The sequence below is a fragment of the Pogona vitticeps genome, chromosome 1 (assembly GCF_051106095.1).
Source record: "Pogona vitticeps strain Pit_001003342236 chromosome 1, PviZW2.1, whole genome shotgun sequence".
Taxonomy (NCBI): domain Eukaryota; kingdom Metazoa; phylum Chordata; class Lepidosauria; order Squamata; family Agamidae; genus Pogona; species Pogona vitticeps.
Genome location: NC_135783.1, coordinates 181,044,921 through 181,063,142, shown reverse-complemented (window position 1 = coordinate 181,063,142; position 18,222 = coordinate 181,044,921). Strand labels below are relative to the sequence as shown.

The following is an 18,222-nucleotide window of genomic DNA, read 5'->3' as shown; positions in this document are numbered from 1 at the left end:
AATTTGTGGGGATTCTGTGACTCAGCTTCCCTCCCTCCTTTACTGGCTATGTCCAGTTCCTTTTCTGCAAGATATTGGGAGTGGGAGGATTATTTCTTTGCCAGGTTTCCCTTGAGGACAAGGCTGGAGGTACCAAGAGACGTATTCTTCATTGCTTCACATTCTGCAAAATGCCCCCTTTTCAGAGTTCATAAAAATTACTGTGTTTCCTCGAAAATAAGACAGGGTCTTATATTAATTTTTGCTGCAAAAAGCGCATTAGGGGTTATTTTTGAGGGGTTGTTTTATTTTTTTCATGTACAGCCATCTACATGTATTCAAATACAGTCATGTCATCTTCTTCTGGTTGCTGCACAATAGTGGAGGCCGGGGTTCACTTAACTGGGGCTTATTTTGGGGGTAGGGCTTATATTAGGAGCATCCTGAAAAATCATATTAGGGCTTATTTTCAGGTTAGATCTTATTTTTGGGGAAACAGGGTACTTTTTTGACTGCAGCTTTCAGATGTCCTGGCCATCCTCTCTCTCTCTCTCTCTCTCTCTCTCTCTCTCTCTCTCTTTCCTTCCCTCCTCCCTCTCTGTGTGTGAAAGCAGCACTGAAATTCAGTGCAGCCCAGATCTAAACTGCAGCTGGCTTCACCATAAAAGAAAACAATCATTCAGAACTATCAGAGTGGGAGTTTGTGTGGGGGGGCTGAAGAATGTATCACAGGAGTTACAAGTAGGCCTGGACCATCTGGAGTAATTGCACACCTGAGCCACAAACTACGGAAACCACACAGCCCTCCTAAAAAAGAAGAAGAGGGTAATACGCCTTAGCGTTCCCATCTAGCACGTCCCATTATTATTAGAACTTGTAACCTCTCTCACAGCATGCAAAGCACATTTGTCTTTTAATATTGCAGATAGCTAAAGCACTTAGCTCTATTGACATACATTATCTAACTTTCTGTTTTTAAGTATGATTAATAGCTGGCTGTCAGGAGGGAAAAAGAATTTGCTAGACATTTGTTGTTTGCATCTGTACGCTAAGATTTTTTTAAAAAAATAAATAAATAAATAACTACCTCGGGGATTTAAAACATGAAAATGGTGAAATGAAAAAGAGCATTTCCCCCATCCCACCCCACAGCCAAATCTGAAAAAGGAGGTCAAATTGATAGTTTGCATTTTGAATTTTGGGTTGGCGGATGAGCAGGTTTATGATTCATAACCAAGCAATATAACTGTTACATTGCTATTACTTTCAGACAGGGTAGGAAGGTCTGTAGACAGATTTTAATTCAAGCAGCAATGCGTGAGGGGAGGAATCAAGGAAAGGAGGGAAAGCAGCCATAAAAATGGTTTTAACTAGGCTTGTTTTATGAGCCGAATGTTCAGAACTTTGCATATTCAGTGCTTAACTAGGGATTGCGCTGTGGACAAACACAGTCATATTTTAACTCTACACAAAGGCAGAATGTTGGGAGATAAACAGCAACAAGCTTGTCCTGCCGGGTACGTTATATTTTAATACATGCTGCAAGGGAGTAGGGGGGAAGGGCACTCTACGTGCCATGGCATTTCCCAGTCTAAATGTGTGCCTAATGAGGAAAGCAGGGTCCCCCATGCCCTCTCAACTGCTTGACAGTAACTTCCATCAGCCCCTCCCAGAATGGCCAGTGCTAATTGAGCAGCCACAGATTTCCCACCCTTGACATGGATCCTACATCAGCCAGGATGGCTAGATTTGGAGCCGGTGGGGACGAGCTTGTTATTGCACTGTCAGAGGATATTGATTGATTGATTGATTGATTGATTGATTGATTGATTGATTGATTGATTGACTGATTGATTGATTGATTGATTTGATTGATTGATTTGATTTGATTTGATTTGATTTGACTTGATTTGTATCCCACCCATCTGGTCTATACGACCACTCTGAACGGCTTCCATGGAAGAGTCATGGAAGGCAGCCCATCTAGGAGAAGGAAAACTCCGATTTCAAACCTCCACTGCCTTGTGGCTATATCCACCAATGGAAAAGGCTTCAGGAGTTAACCTCGAGGCAAAATCCGGAGCTGGAGTCCCGAAGGCAGCATGTGTCGTTCTGCCAACTCTTGCAACATTGCTGGAACCAGTTGTATTGGCCCTTGCCTTTCCATTGGACCATTTCAGCAATGTGGAGAGGAGGGATCTGCTGCTTGGGTAACAGTCTATCCTCCATATTACCTTACCCGGGCTTCATGCTCTGGAGAGGACACTCCTCAATTCAGAGCATGTTACCATAGTCTCTCGAGACTGAAGGATGCCTATGCTATGAGCGGCTTCCAATATATTACTATCAATTCATAAAACACATAGTTACATAAAATTACATGAGTCTACAAATGAAAATGTAAAAACCAAGAAATAAAATAAAAGTAAATAAAGGAGAAATAAGATGAGAGAATCAAGTATTGACTGGAGGGATGGCCTGAATAAACATCTATGTTTTTAGTTGGCTTTTAAAGGTACCCAGCGTAGGGGCCGCGTGAATCTCCGGAGGAAGTTTGTTCCAGAGGCGAGGAGCCACCGCCGAGAAGGCCCGATTTCGTGTTTTTTCCTTCTGGGCCTCTCTCGGCGTCAGGCTCCTCAGCTCGCCTCCTGACTCTATATACTGATTCCAGATACCCCATCTGGAGCCAAGAGTTTGCACATGGGCTCAGTAGGACAGGTGTTACACAATCAGTGCCCACCAAGTACCTGCCCAATAGCATTGCCAGATCAGCAGCTCCTTGTTCTCTGAGAATTCAGGGCCCAAATCTAAGACAAGAGGATGGGCCTTTGTGCAAGACATGCATAATAATGGCTGAAATCCTGTTGTGAAGCTCTGTGTGAACCAGAGGAATGAGAGCAGAAGCAGTAGCAAACCACTGCCCATGAAACGGTGCCAGGGGCGCATGTGACCTGTACACCATGCAACGAAGGGTCAAAGAGGAAACTTTAATCTGAGGCAATTTGCCACTGCCGCTGCCGACGTCATCCCTCTCAGAGCTGCATAGTGGGGATTCAACTGGGATGTGTGGGCAGGTGTGAAAAGAATGAGACACACAATGTGTATTTTCCACTCTCTGTCTCACAAACAAATATTCTGCATGAACATCTTTTTGCTAGGCCAGTAAGCCCTGGTGGTATTTGGGAGCCATCACACACAATGAAGTCACATTTCCTCCCCTCCCAACATTATTTACACTGATCTTTGCCTCCCTGCCTGGAGACACAGGAAGTGGAACAATTCCCTGAGACTTCGACTGGAGTCCGAAGACTTGGCAACCCCTTTGGCTGTTCAGCATTTTCACTGGCAGATCATTGAACTTCCTGGCAATACTCGGGAGAGCAGGCAGGCTTTCTGTTCTATCCTTTAGCATTCTCTGCAGCCCAATATTTTGGTATGTACATGACCCCTCTATTCAGTGCACACCTCAGCCGTTTCAGTCTGAAGGACTACTCCATTCAGGCATCACAATGGCTGAAATCCTGTTGCTTAGTACCATCTCCACACAAGAATTGGAGGTTGTTCATGACTTTGTGTACCTCGGCTCAACGATCTCTGACACTCTCTCCCTACATGTTGAGCTGGATAAAGGCATTGGCAAAGCAGCTACCATGTTCTCTAGACTCACAAAGAGAGTATGGCTTAATAAGAAGCTGACGGCATACACCAAAATCCAGGTCTATAGAGCCTGTGTAATGAGCACACTCCTGTACTGCAGTGAGTCCTGGACCCTTTGTGCACGGCAGGAGAGGAACACATTCCATATGCATTGTCTCTGCCACATTTTTGGTATCACCTGGCAGGACAAAGTTCCAAATAGAGTAGTCCTAGACTGAGCTGGAATTTTTAGCATGTATACATTACTGAAACAGCAATATCTACGTTGGCTTGGGCATGTTGTGAGAATGGCTGATGGTTGGACTCCAAAACATCTCCTGTACGGAGAATTAATACAGGAAAATCGCTCCAGAGGGAGACCACAACTGCGATACAAGGATATCTGCAAGCGGGATCTGAAGGCCTTAGGAATGGACCTCAACAGATGGGAAACCCTGACATCTGAGCGTTCAGCCTGGAGGCAGGCAGTGCATCACGGCCTCTCCCAATTTAAGAAGAGACCCTTGTCCAGCAGGCTGAGGCAAAGAGGCAGTCCTGAAACCAGCAAAATGAGGGAGCTGGACAGGGGACAGATTGTATTTGTCTTCAGTGTGGAAGGGATTGTCACTCTCGAATTGGCCTTCTCAGCCACACTAGATGCTGTTCCAAGTCCTCCACACAGAGCACGTTACCATAATCTCTTGAGACTGAAGGATGCCTAATGTAATGTCAAGTATAGTTATAAGTTGCAGTAGAATAGACCCATTGAATTAGTGGGGATTTTGTGAATCAACTCCTCCCTCAGTTCAATTGAATCAAATGGTCCTCCTTTAGCTCATTATGCTAAGCAACAGGATTTCAGCCAATGATTGGTGATGCTGCAATGAATGGTAGCACTTTCTTACTAGGAGCACAATGTCTGTGCTCATCAAGACAATTACAGTACGGAGCAAGTAATCAAGTCAACCAGGTAAAGATCCTGAATGGAATCTGGTGTATGTTAATATATACAGGTACCTTGGAATTTGGATCAACAGACTTTCAGATCATTAATAAGCAGTGAAAGTCAGGAGCAGCATCTCTAAGACAAAGAATATGATACACAAGGAAAACCTAAAATTCACTTTCTGAGTGTGCCTTATAGAGTGATATGGGTTTTCATTCCTTCTTTCTGCTATACGAGAATGGAATAATGGATTTTCAACCGGACAACTATGGAAAAGGTTGAAGCATTTGAAAAAGTGTGTTTGTCACCGGATGTCAAGCATTTTTTCAATGAAGAGGATGATCAACATGAATAATCTTTTTTCCCCTTTTAATCCATAAAATTCAGAAAGCAAGAATACTTTGGTCAAATAATTCGAAACAAAAAGCTTGTTACAGGGGATCATTCAAGGTGAAGCAAATGTGAAAAGAAGTGCAGGAAGGAGAAGACCTTCTTGGCTGAGGAACTGGGGAGAATGGGTTGGGTGCATCGAGACATCATTGTTTGGAGCTACTGCAACCTCTAACTAAGAATAGGCATGATTATGCCCAACCTCCAGTAGGAGAGGAATGAAGAGAAGAAAAGATGGATCAAGAGGAGGATGAAAAAACAAAATAACCATAGATGTCCATTTTGTATTATGTCTGGAACATCATCAGCTCTTTATTTAGATCTCATTTTTAATTGAGATCTTACCCATTAGTTATTGGGCCTTAGCACAATGCTATATAAATGCTCTGTTTCATTCAATTTCAATGATTCTGTAGCTGTATTTTTTACATACTCTTAAAGCAGCTGAAATGAATGTGTGAGCAGGAAGAGTGAGCTAAACATGCCCCTTCTCCATGTCATCATCTACCCATGGACATTGAATTTTTGTGTCCATGGAGACTTTCCAACCCAATTTGAACATTGATTCCTTCCACCATTCAGAATTGGGTGGGGCCTCACAAGAGGGTCTCCAGTCCGACAGGCTGCCTTCCACGTGACGGTTCACCCAAGACAGTTCCCTGCTTCACAAAAAGCACATGAAGTTATGCTGCTTTCCCCTCAACAGAACTGCCACAACAGAATTATTCAGCAGGACTTTCCATTGAATGTTGAAACTTGGATAATATAGCCTGCTATGCCTGAGGACGGCAAGATAGTTTAGTGGAATGTGGCATATGCAATTCTGCCCTTGAATGGAGGGGTTGGCACAATCAGGGGGCAAAGGATTGGGAACCAATACACCCAGGAGCTGCATTGCTTGCCTTATTCCCACTAGGTATTATGTCCCAATCAGCGTGGCCTATGATATACATGGGGATGAGATGGTTGCCGGGACCTTTGCTGTTGCTGGCCAGAGCAACAGACAGACGACAGACACTTTCATGCTAAACTGGGGAGTCCCGGCACCAGCTGAGAATCTGTATCATGAGTGCCACAGCTTTAAAGAAAGCCCCTCTCTCATACAATTCACATTCTCTCCTCTTCCAGCACCTCTTGCCTTGAAATTTGTCTCCTCACCTGGAGACCCAGGGAAGGATAGCAATTCCCTGTGCTACCAGCCCGCAGTTTGAGACCCACTGACCTTACATAAAAGCCTTAAAATTCATCCAGATTGCAAACAATTCCTTCTCCTTGCAAAAGTGTTTTAAAAGTCTTTCCTCTCACATGGCTTACTTGAAAGCGGGCTTCACTGAACTCAGCAAGACAAATTTGGGAGCAAACATATGACTCCTCTATTGTCTGCAGGCTCTCAACTTCAGGAACCCATCTTACAGATCAATTTCTTTTCCCACAGTTTATTTATCCTGCATGCTTGTGACCTTTCAAATTGTTTTTTTCTTCTAAAATGGCTCTGTTTACCACCTGCTTCCTAACTGCTTTCTTGTTTCTCTCTCAGCCGGACAATATACCAGGGATGAGTACTGTCACTCTAGAAGCTAAGTGAACATTTTTTAAAAAAGCATGCCACTATTAAACTTAAGAGAGCAGGAACCGTCTTTCCGTCTGAGAATGGAAATCCACTCATTTTTAAAATCTTTTCTTGGTGATGTATCTCAAAATGTGTGTGTGTGTGTGTTTGTGTGTGTGTTTGTGTGTGCGTGTGTGTGTGTGTGTGTTTTGATAGCAGGGCATGGGGAGGTATGCAGTAGAAAGGAAAAGGGAAACAACATTGGATTTGATCCAAGATATTCCATGCGTTATGGATGGCTCTGCTTTTGAACACTGCTAAGAAACATGACTTTGGTCGAATGTGATTGCACGGTTACTTCCTGGGACTCACGAATGGGAACATATCTCACTGATCCTGCGATAGCCCTATTAGCTGTTGCTCCATTTCCATACAAAATGAAAGGTGCTAGTGCTTGCACCTGTAAATCCTGAAGGAGGACCAGTCCATAGATGACCAGTGTACCACCACCCCACCCATTTAGGGCTGTCCCCCTCCATCCTCCTCCTTTATTAACTTACCCATGCACAAAGATTTGTGTTGGGGGGGGGAGGCTTTCTCATGCACCATCTGCTTCAGAACCACGACAAGTGGCAAATAAAGGGAGGACCTCTTGCTGGTACCCCACCCGTGACACCTGCAGCCCTGGACGTTTCAGCTCTTCCCTACTTTGATGTCTCTCTGGTGCCAGGCAAAGACCTTTTTATTCCACCAAGCTTTTGAAATGATTATGTTGCTATGCTTTTACATTTAAATTCTATGAGCAACTTCTGTGTTTTCTTTGCACACTGCTGCTACGTCTTCATGTCTCCCTTTGTTTGCTGCTGTTTTTACAGTTGCTTAGGAATGGTTTCGTCGTCAAGAAATTGTTGAGTATGTATCTAGGCCATCTGAGGAACTGAATAGTGGCAACACAAATATAAATGCATTGTTGCTGTTCTTATGTGCCGTTGAGTAATTTCTGACTTACGGTGACCCTATGAATGAGCAATCTCCAAAACATCATGTCTTCAGCTACCCTGTTCAGCTCTAGTAAACTCAAGCCAGTGGCTTCCTTTAGGGAATGAGTCCATCACTTATTTGATTTTACCTCTTTTCCTATTGCCTTAAACATTTCTCAGCATTATTGTCTTTGCCAGAGAATCTTCCCTTCTTACAATGTGCCCAAAGTAGGACAGTCTCAGTTTCAACACTTTTGCCTCCAGAGATAGTTCCGGCTTGATTTGATCTGGGATCCATTTGTTTGTCTTTCTGGCAGTTCAGGATATCCACAAAGATCTTCTCCACCACCACATTTCAAACATCAGGATTTTTTTTCCCTGTCAGCTTTCTCAGCTGTCCAGCTTTCACACTCATACATGGTGATTGGAAATATAAGAGTGTGGATAATGTTGGTCTTGGACTCCAGCGGCACATCCTTGGACTTGATTATCTTTCTAATTCCTACATTGCTGCCATTCTTAGTTTAAGCCTTTTTCTCATTTCTTCATTCAGTTTCCACTTGGATTAATGATTGAACCAAGGTATTTCTAAAAAATTTCTAAACATTCAAGTTTCTTCATTGTCAGCACTAAAATTGTGTAGTTCTGTAGTCATTATTTTTGTCTTCTTAATCTTCTATTGGAATCCTGATTTGGCACTTTCTTCTTCCACTTTCTCTTGAGTCATTTTAAATCACTGTTGCTTTCTCTCAGTATTATGGTGTCATCTGCATTATCTATAGTCAAAGGCTTTGCTGTAGTCTATAAAGTTTAGACTGATCTTTTTTCTAAAATTCTTTGGTGCTCTCCAGTAACCATTGGATATCTGAAATACAATATTGAGTGCTTCCTCTTCTTTAAATCCAGCTTGAACATCAGGCATGTCTTACTCCATATAAGGTAAAAGCTCTTGTTGCAACACCTTGAGCATCACTTTGCTTGCAATGGTCCAATAGTTTACTGCACTCCTTGGCATCTTCTTTCTTAGAGACTGGAATGTTGAATGTTTCAAGTCTGTGGGCCATTGTTTTGTCTTCCATATTTGATGACACATTCTTGTTAGGATTTTGACAGATTCAGTCTCTATGGCTTGAAACAATGAATGTGAATACATACAGCAAGCAAATAATTGAAGAATTCTGACATCCTGATTTCTCCGTACCTCATTTAAACTACATTTCACCCCACTTGGTGTCTTGCAGATTTTGGTAGAGTATAATATAGCAACATAATCCATGACTGCTCACTTTGGATGTAAGGGGATGATGGAAGTTGTAACATAATACATCTGGAGGGCATCTAGTAAGGAAGGTTGCCCAAGACTCACAAGTTGTATGACTAGCCATCAGAGTTCCTTCAGTCCCTCTTAGAGTTATTGGAAGACATATTTCTCACTGCCCTCATTTCAGTGCTAGTGAATGAAAACAGTATTTTTTTCCTGTGGCTGCTGCTTTGGCATTGAAGTTAAATAATCTTAGTTTCAATAACTTGAGATTCATGGTAGATTCAGAGGTCTCCTCTGTTACATTCAAGGGCTGAGCATATCAGCCAAGAAACAATTCAAATACTGTACATAGAACTAGCAATGTTTTTCCCTTGATAGAGGCTCTGGGCCTATAACACTCCAAAGCTAAACAGGTACATCTCAACAGGAGGAGTTGAGAAGATCTGGGAAACATTGGATTGGCCGGGGAATACCCTGTGGGATGACCTTCTCTGAGATGAGGCTGTGCCCCTGTTGCTGGGTCCATCAACCACTACGCTAAGAGAGTGGACCGTCCCCCCAAACACCCGGGCCCGTGGAACTCAAGTTATGGCAACCCCTTCATTGCTGAAGATTGGAAACCCCTGACTGTCCTGTTGGCAGAAGGAGACAAAGACTCAGAGCTGGTTAAGGACACTAGTTTATTTGTTCATGACACAATAAATGTTCCATTGTTAAAAGAGCAATCCTCGTCTGAAGTCTTTCTTGCAAAGGAGACAGGAATAGCTCTGGTACACACCGAACCCTCACATCTCCATCCAGGTCTAGACTTCTAGTCTTCAAATCCTAGTACACTGATTCCCTGTGTATTGTACCATGTTAATGCTTGATTAGGGTTGCCATATCTTAATTTCGGCAAGATTTCTCACCTTCAACACCCGTACATGGGCAGGAAGTACAACCTGGGCATCTGGGTGCCTGAAGTATCTGCACCTATTGAATTTGGTCAATGCACAAAGTGGTCCTCTCCATGCTACGGAGACCTGAATTTGTGCAGACTGTTATGCTTATGATGCAGGCTGAAATCTTTAGACACATCATTCCAAACTTCAGACCTGAAAGAAGGCAGAAACAAGTTATATATAACTTCGGATCAAATTACTTGGATTTCACAGAGTCACAGTGTATGTGTTTCTCCAGATGTGTCTGGACTAGAGATGGGGTATTAGTATACGAATACGAATATCCCAGCGCAGCTGGAGTTAAGGAGGGTCCAAGCCCTGGGGCTGGACCGTCCGCTCGCACGTCCAATGCTGGCTCCACTCATCCTTCCAATTGCTCCCAAGCACCATTCTCTTCCTGGTTTTCTAGTCACTCCTGGCTGAGGGAGGGAGGACAAATCTCCCTGCAAGGATGCTGAGTGCTTAGCCAAGCGGTGCTCTGGAGAGATGGGAAGGAAGAGAGGGGCTGCTGCCGCTGGATGTGTGAGTGGATGGTCCAGCCCCAGGGGCCGGACCCTCATTAACTCCAGCTGCGTGGTGATATTTGTATTTGTATATGAATATGAACACCCCCATATCTAGTCTGGACAACAACTCTCAATCAGCCCTAACAGCAGAGCCGATGGTGAGGAACATCTGGATGGATACACGTTCTCCATCTCTGATCAAGTTCCAACATGTGCCTCGTAACTCCATGAAGGACTGCAGTCCTAAGCAGCTCCACACCCGACAACACATGACTGCAGTCCCAGGAGACCTTACCTAGGACTGCCTGTTGAAATCAGTAGAACTGTTTAGTCTCACTTATGTACATACAGTGTTGATCGATGAGAGGCTACTTCATGCCTCTAAAATCAGTCAGCAACATACAGGTCCTTGCAATATTCATATGAAATCACAGGATATAGAGAATCAGCACCATCCCACAATTATGGAAAAGTTTTAAAATACACATACTCACCGACCAGATGACTGTCTAAGCTCCAAAGCTCTGTAGGATCCATTACGACTCTGAACGGTTAAGAGGATTACAGTGCCCATTAACTATAGATACAAGAGCAGCTCACTCCCCCTCCTGCGCCAAAGATGAAGAAATATCTTTAGGAGAATGAAATGAACCTGCCATTCTCTCATGCAAAGAGACCTTGGCATTTCAGTTTAATAGAAATGCACTAGCAAAAATAGTATTTGTTCCAAGTCCCTAGAAACTGACTATAATAATTTTTTCTTCTCCATATAAATATCAAGAGTCATCGTCTGTTCCATTCTGTTCGACTGAATTTATAACTTAGCAAGGCAATGCAACAGGCAATCTTACTTTGTAATCCTAAACATGTTTTCTGGGAAACAAATCCTCTATTCAGCAGAGTTTGCTCCAGTGTAAAGGTCCCTAGGAATGCAATCCCACGTATGTTTATTCATTAAAAATTCAGTTATTGTTACTCTGCTGTATAGGATTTCTATTTGAGACAGTATCTATTGTTAATGAAGGTTAGAACACATGTTAAGGCAAATTAGTATTTCCCTGCTTTTCCAGCCATGCTAATCTTTGGCCAAAATCTTGTTGTGTAGTTATACCTACAGAAGGCAAATGACCTAACTTGCAGTGGGTTCTTGCTGTCCTTTAAGAAATCTCTGCTTGGATGTTCACATGCGCACCTGCCTGTTGTCTTGGTGCACATCCAGAAACCCAAGGGGGGACTTGTTAATGGCTTGTCAGCAGGTGCTGCCAGTTAACACTTTGCATTCTGCCAATGTACTGTAACTATGTAACAGGATTTTGGCCTTTTAGTGCTAACTGGCTGAGTAGTCAAACATGCAAACAAAGCCCTGCTACTCCCTTGCTGACCAATTTAAAAACAGAGTGATCTAATTTATCCAATGCGGTTTGAGACAACCTCATGTTAGAAGAAACCATTCCCCCCCCCCTTAAGAGTACACTACTTCTGGGTACAGCATCAGTGTCTTGACTACTGCAACCCTCAGTTGGGATGCAAATGTAATCTTTCAGTCTTGGATACACTCCATTGGGAAGTGTGTTTTTTCTGGGTCATTCTTACCAGAAGATTAATTAAATGAAAATATTTAGTCAGAGAATTGAAGGTGTATGTTCAAAGGTTGCTGAGATATTTTTGATGGGATGAGCAACTTGTGCAGCCTTGCCATATAAATGCAAAGGATCTCGAGCTGAAGCCCAGATGTGAAGAATGTGCTTTTTAGTTCTATGCATCCTCTGCAGCCTAGATCAAGCCACAAAGCCCACACATTTCAGTGGCCCCAAAGTAGTAGTAGTAGTAGTAGTAGTAACAGCAGCAGCAGCAGTAGCAGTGGTGGTGGTGGTAGTAGTAGCAATAACAACAACAACAATAACCGAATTTAAGAAGTTAAATAAACATGCCCAGAAAAAACGGAGGAAGAAAGGGAAACTACAGAAGAAAGTGGAAAAGCTCTGTGAAACCATATAAGGAATACACCAAAATGGTATGACTTCACAAATGGTGAAGGGGAAGGAGTTGGGCTTTGCTGACTGACAGCTTCAGCCCCCAATGAAGGAAAAGAGCCTCTCCTCCATTCTCCAGTCATGGAGAAAAGAGAAGAAATATCCCATGCCAGACATCATAAAGCCCAGATGAACTTGCACAGGGACCCTCCACACCTTTTTTAGTCATGGAGTAACTTTTAACATACATACACACAATTTTCTGACTAAATATAATTCATCATTTTGTATAGGGTATTTCTGCTTTTTTTTCCTCCCTTGGGTGCTGGTTAGTAGATCCTGTATTGCCTTACTTAAACATTGTTTCACTTTGACTTACTTTAGGATTTTGTCTGTGTCTGTGTGTGTGAGAGAGAGAGAGAGTGAGAGAGAGAAAGAGAGAGACTGTTGGATGCTCATATTCTTGGCCAGTGTTTGGTTGGGCTTATGTGTTAGCTTGGCAGGGTCAATCCTTCCTGCTTTTTATTTCCCTGTGGGTTTGGGGTCTCCCCTTCCCCACCTTCAGTTTATCACTTGGAATTCTACCTCACTTGACCCTGGGGTCTTCTGCCTCATGTTACCCAAGGCAAATTTGCTGCTGATGTCCCTTGGCTGCTTTGGCCATTGTCCACAGAGAGAGTATAGCCTAAGTCCCTCTCAAGAAAGCATCCTTAAGATTATGTGGCAGGATTGTGACATTACAACTTTCTCTTGTCTCTCCCCTGTTACATTGGGTGCAAGGGAAGAATTTTTGCCACTTTTGTGATCTAGCATGTTGCCAAACATCATGTCAATGTGTGAAGTTCCCTTCCCAAAGTTACAGTCATCTGAGCTTTCCCATTCAAGTGAATGGGAGGCATGGAGCTTTGGATTTCAGAATTGCAGTTCAGATCCAGGGTCCAGATGAAGTTGGGGAGTGTCTGAATGGCTCCAAGCTGAACGGTGTCCTGATCTGAACTGCTCTAGCAGTATCCAAACAAAACTGGGAGATCTGTGAACAGTTCTAGCTTTGTGTGGAAAAGTTCCCTGGTTCAGAGCATCTCCTGTTAGAAACCATGGGAAAAGCCTCTGCCAACCAGCGTTAATGACACTGACACTGAACTGTGTGGACCTGTTGCATGGGAGCTGAGCTTCTTCAGATCCTAACCATTGTTTGCTTTTCCCATCATGAAAGCAAATGTTTGCTGTTTTCATCTCTTAAAAAAATTGGCCCAAATCCTTTTACTTAGTTATACTGATGAGGCACAAAGAGTGTAATTTTTGGAGGCAAATTGCCCAAACTTAGGAAATCACCATAGACATTATCAGTTGCACACTGAGATGTGTGACTCGGCATGCAACTGATAATGTAAGCTGCTTAAATTAGTGCCTTGCACTATGTCATTGGTATATAAGTGCAATCAACCAGTCACTCAAATCTACAGTGATTTCTCAACTTGGGGAACTTTGCATAGGTGTGCAAGACGATTTTGCTCCTTTTTTAAATGGCAAAAGCGATCAGTCTCAGAAAATTCACATTTCTGGGCTACAACTCCCAGAAACTCCCAGACTGCATGGCCAAGGGAGAAGAAAGCTTCTAGAACTGGTTTGCTGCCTGCATTTTTTGGATTTTCCTTGACCGGCAGGCCTGTGGAAAATGTAGTGATGAGCACTGGCCTTTCAACATTGGCCACAACATCACCAATCAGTAGTGACACCGATCCAACTTCCACTGTAAACCAGCAGCTTTCATCTAATCCAACTTATAGTTGCCACTTCCTTGGAAAACGTGATTGCCAAGGAGCTAGAAGAACACAGTGTGCAATGATGTCAGGCTTAGCACTGATCCCTCAGGACAATGTGTCAGGGCTATTCGAAGGTTGTCATATAAATTACTTGACATAAAGTACAAATGCTTCTCTTTCTTCCAGGTTCTCAGAAGACAATCTGACATTCATTTCTTGTTTTCTTTCATAGTGATTTGATGAAATAATGTGCCCATGACTTGGACAGATACCATACTGGAATGTAAAAATGTAGGGACCCACGAACTCCATAGTACCATGATATGATCTTTGCCCAGCCCAGGTGAGATGGTTTTCTTTCTTGAGAGAGAGTCTGGACTAAAATTCTTGTTTAATCACTACGATCACTATCCTGTTCCATATTGACATGTGTGGAGCTCCAGGTCCTGAAACTGCTACAGTGGTCTAACCATCAGGCAGGCCACTTCATATGACCACACTTCTGGTCAGGCTGCTGTGGCAGCTTACACAGTTGGCTAAACAGGATATAGGTTTATATATGTAAGGATGGGAGTGGAAGAGAAGCAGAGGGATGAAATTACAGAAGATTATTTGATGTACTTCTAAACTTCAGAATATTTATTTCTTTATCAACCCAGATATAAATTGATTTGCCTTATGAATAAGGACCATGGTTTGTTTGTTTTTTAAAAAAATGAAATTTAAACTCCAGTTGCTTGGCTTTTCCCCGTAGCTTTTCCCAAGCACTGTCCCCAGACAATTCTATGGTTCACTTGCCCCTCTAGCGCCCCACTACTCACTGCTTACAAGAGTTTACAAAAAATTTTGTTCTTTTAAACTGATACTCCCAGTGTCTCCCAGCCAGCATGGGGCTGGCTCAGGGATTCTGAATATGGTTGCTCAAAAATAGCCACTTTTCCAAGTTTTGCTATCAAAGTAACTTGTTTCTGAAATCCACCTCTTTTTCATCCTCCTGATATACAGACAGTAATCAGAGGAGGTAATTCTTTAATGCTGATGCTCTTAAATAAAATGCCGTGCAAGTATATCCAAAGAGGCAGTTGTTTTAATCTATTTCAGCATGTTGACAAAATTAAAGAGGGTGGCAGTGGTGGAGAAACCCACCCCTGAAACAAATCTATTAGTCTTTAAGGTACAAAAACACCTTACACTTTATTCCCATTGTTCCTCTCATTAATTTTGTCCACATGCATGCACTTTGTTGATCCTGAGAACTTTTCAGGCCTGCCTTATTGTAGCTTTGTATTTTAATTGACTTTGGCATACTAATGTTTATTTTATTTGCCTGGGCAGGATGTGCCCTTTTAAAAAAGAAGACTTCTTGTCTGTTTTAGCTGCCTTTTGCTCTACTGTTTAATCACCCTGCCATCCTTCTGCTTTTGTCAGAGTGCCCTTTTAATCCATGCATGTATTATCATTTTCTTTAATTAGCTTCCAAACTCACTGGTGAGAAAAAAAGGATCCTCACAACTATATTTCTGTTTTACTTCCCTTTTTAAAATCAGAAAGGTGACTGTGCTGCGTTTTCTGGGCAGTTTTCTGCACATCTGACTGATGCTGTTTATATAGTGCCACCAGTGCTCATGACATTTTACAGAGTTATATATTGAATTCCAACATTCTAGAGTCACTCCTCCTGAATAGAGCTGAAAAGATCTGCTGGTTTCACTTCTGTTACAGAAGTGGATTTCACCTTTTTTCCTGTCCATTATGCCTTTCTCTCAACATACATGGTTTCCCCATTGATTAAATTATGTCTCAGTATATTTTACAAACATCTACATTTAAATCCGTGCATTTTCCTAACATATGCTTTTTCCCACCAAAATTCATTGCATGTCTTAGAATGTGCAGATTACCATGGTGAGGTACACTTTATCCTGTTTCTGAATCTTCTTTCTTCTGCCAATTCACGGTTGAATAGTATGTAATTTTCATTTCATTTATTTTATTTTATTTATTCCATTTATACCCCGCCTATCTGGTCATTGCGACCACTCTAGGTGGCTAACAACACAAAATACAAAGTAACAAGGCAGATTCATGTTGGTCGTTTCCACACATGTACTGAAAGCAGGTGATTTGTTTCATAGTGTGATCTTACAGCTCATCTACTCTGAAGTGCCACTGAGTTCAGCAGGGTTTACAGCCAAGCATGTGTGTTCAGAATAGAACTGCCAGTTAAAATTGGTAATATGGTGGCCACCAGTGGATATGTAGGGGGAAACCAGCAGGCAGCAATAAATGTCCCTGTTGACCCTCCAGAGCTTAAAAAGCTACTTTTAGAAAGCAATTCATCTCCATGATTACCATGTTTCCACGAAAATAAGACAGGGTCTTATATTAATTTTTGTGCCAATAAATAAAATAAATAAATAAAAATACATTATGGCTTGTTTTCAGGGGTTTTTTTTTCATGTACAACAATCTATATTTATTGAAATGCAGTCATGTCATCTTCTTCCGGTTGGTGCACAATGGTGGAGAATGCGGGGTTTCACTTAACTGGGTCTTATTTTGGGGTAGGGCTTATTTTATGAGCATCCTGAAAAATCATACTAGGGCTTATTTTCAGGTTAGGTCTTATTTTTAGGGAAACAGGGTAGTCATAGTGTTAAACTAATGGACTCTTTTGCCGAAACCTAATAGTAAGTAATAACTAGAGTGGGCCTATTGAATAAACTGGGGATTTAGTGATTCAATCAGTCTACTCTAGTTGCAAATTACTACTGGATTTCCAGTATTATGTAGTTGAAAAAGCAACATTATGTTGCTTGTTGTGCTACTTCCTGTTTTTGTTGTTGTTACTTTTTGCTACCCTGTTATTGATAAAGGAATGGTGTAAAACTTGAAGAATTCCTGTTGGAATGCTTCTAAATATGCTATAAAATGCTCATGTAAAGTTATTTCTAAAGAAGTAGCCATGTTAATCTGTCTTAGTAAATTGACAACAAAAAGGGGAGGAGTAAAATAGAACTTTAAATATGAAATTGTTGCTAGCTCTTTTCTTTTGTGGGCTTAAAAAGTAACTTTGGAAGGTAACTTGGAAATATTATTCATCATACCAGAGAAGAAGTTTTGCTGTCAAGTCAATTCTGACTTATGGGAACCCTTTCCAGGGTTTTATAGGTAGAGAGTACTCCAAAGTGGTTTACCAGAATTCCTTTCTTCTGGGGGTGCCCTGGGATTGGGCAGTTTTCCCAAGGCTATCTGGGCTGGCTCTTCAGGGATGCATAGTGTGGAGTTGGACTCCCAACTTCTAGCTCCACAGCCAGATACCTAACGCAAAGATTGACTACATTCTTCTGCTGTTTGGTCCACTTCAGGAACAGTCTGGTTGACACTTACACCAATCTGAGTCCCTGTCAGACTCATGAAGCAAGTAGAATCACTCTGGTTTGGATCAGTTCCAGTGCATACGATTGCTGGAACAGATGCAAAGCAATCCTTCTGGTCTGAGTTTGCCAATAATTTGAAGTGACTTAATAAGTGAGACACTCCAGAGTATCAGTCAACTGAACACTTCCTCTGCTTCTTGGAGGAGATTTTTATTTTATCACATCCTTCCTGCTCTCTCTCTCTCAGGCATGGAGGGAGGGGATCTGCTAGCTTTGCCGTTGCCTACGGATGTGCTTATTTTGATCTTTCCGAACCAATCTGTCAACTGAAATTCAGGTATATGTCAATATTCTCACTTTCCCAAGTCTCCTGACACAATTCCCTCGAGACAGGTGGGCATCCAGTTCTGTGCCCCTTCTGCTTCCAAAGCAACCTGTATGAGGAGAAAGGCATACAAACACACGCATAATTTTTTTTAGTGTTTTGATTTTAAAGAAAAATTTGCAAGCTAGTGGGGAGGAAGCCGGACAAAATCAAACTGTGTTTGGTAAACTGAGAAACTGAACAATCCTGAAGCTGACGCTGTGTCTCTCTGAATTAATTGCACAGCAAGGCTGATATTGATGGGCTATTCCCTTGCTATGGAGCCACAAGAGCCCATGGACTAGAGTGTCTAAAGCAACTTTGCACAACCAGATGCCCTCCAAATGTGTTGGACTACATCTTCCATCATCCCCTGCCAGTACTACCATTCAGTATACTGGGAGGGTTCCAGGTAACTGCACCAGGGTGTGGGTTTCAGGGGAAGGAATGCATATTCTTGTCCTCTTTATCCTGCCTTATTTCACTCCCTTTGCTCTTTTTGGCCTCCCCCTGATTTTAGAATGCAAGCCGTTTGGGGACAAGGACTTGCC

The 18,222-nt window shown here is 42.3% G+C and overlaps 1 long non-coding RNA gene across 1 annotated transcript; it reads right to left on the bottom strand.

The window, feature by feature from the left end:
• Positions 1–282: 282 nt before the first annotated feature.
• LOC140701370 (uncharacterized) lies at positions 283–10,800 on the bottom strand. Its single transcript, XR_012080311.2, has 2 exons — positions 10,686–10,800; positions 283–9,838 (listed from the first exon to the last, which is right to left on the bottom strand). It is a non-coding gene; the product is annotated as an uncharacterized LOC140701370 (long non-coding RNA).
• Between the last annotated feature and the right edge of the window lie 7,422 nt (positions 10,801–18,222).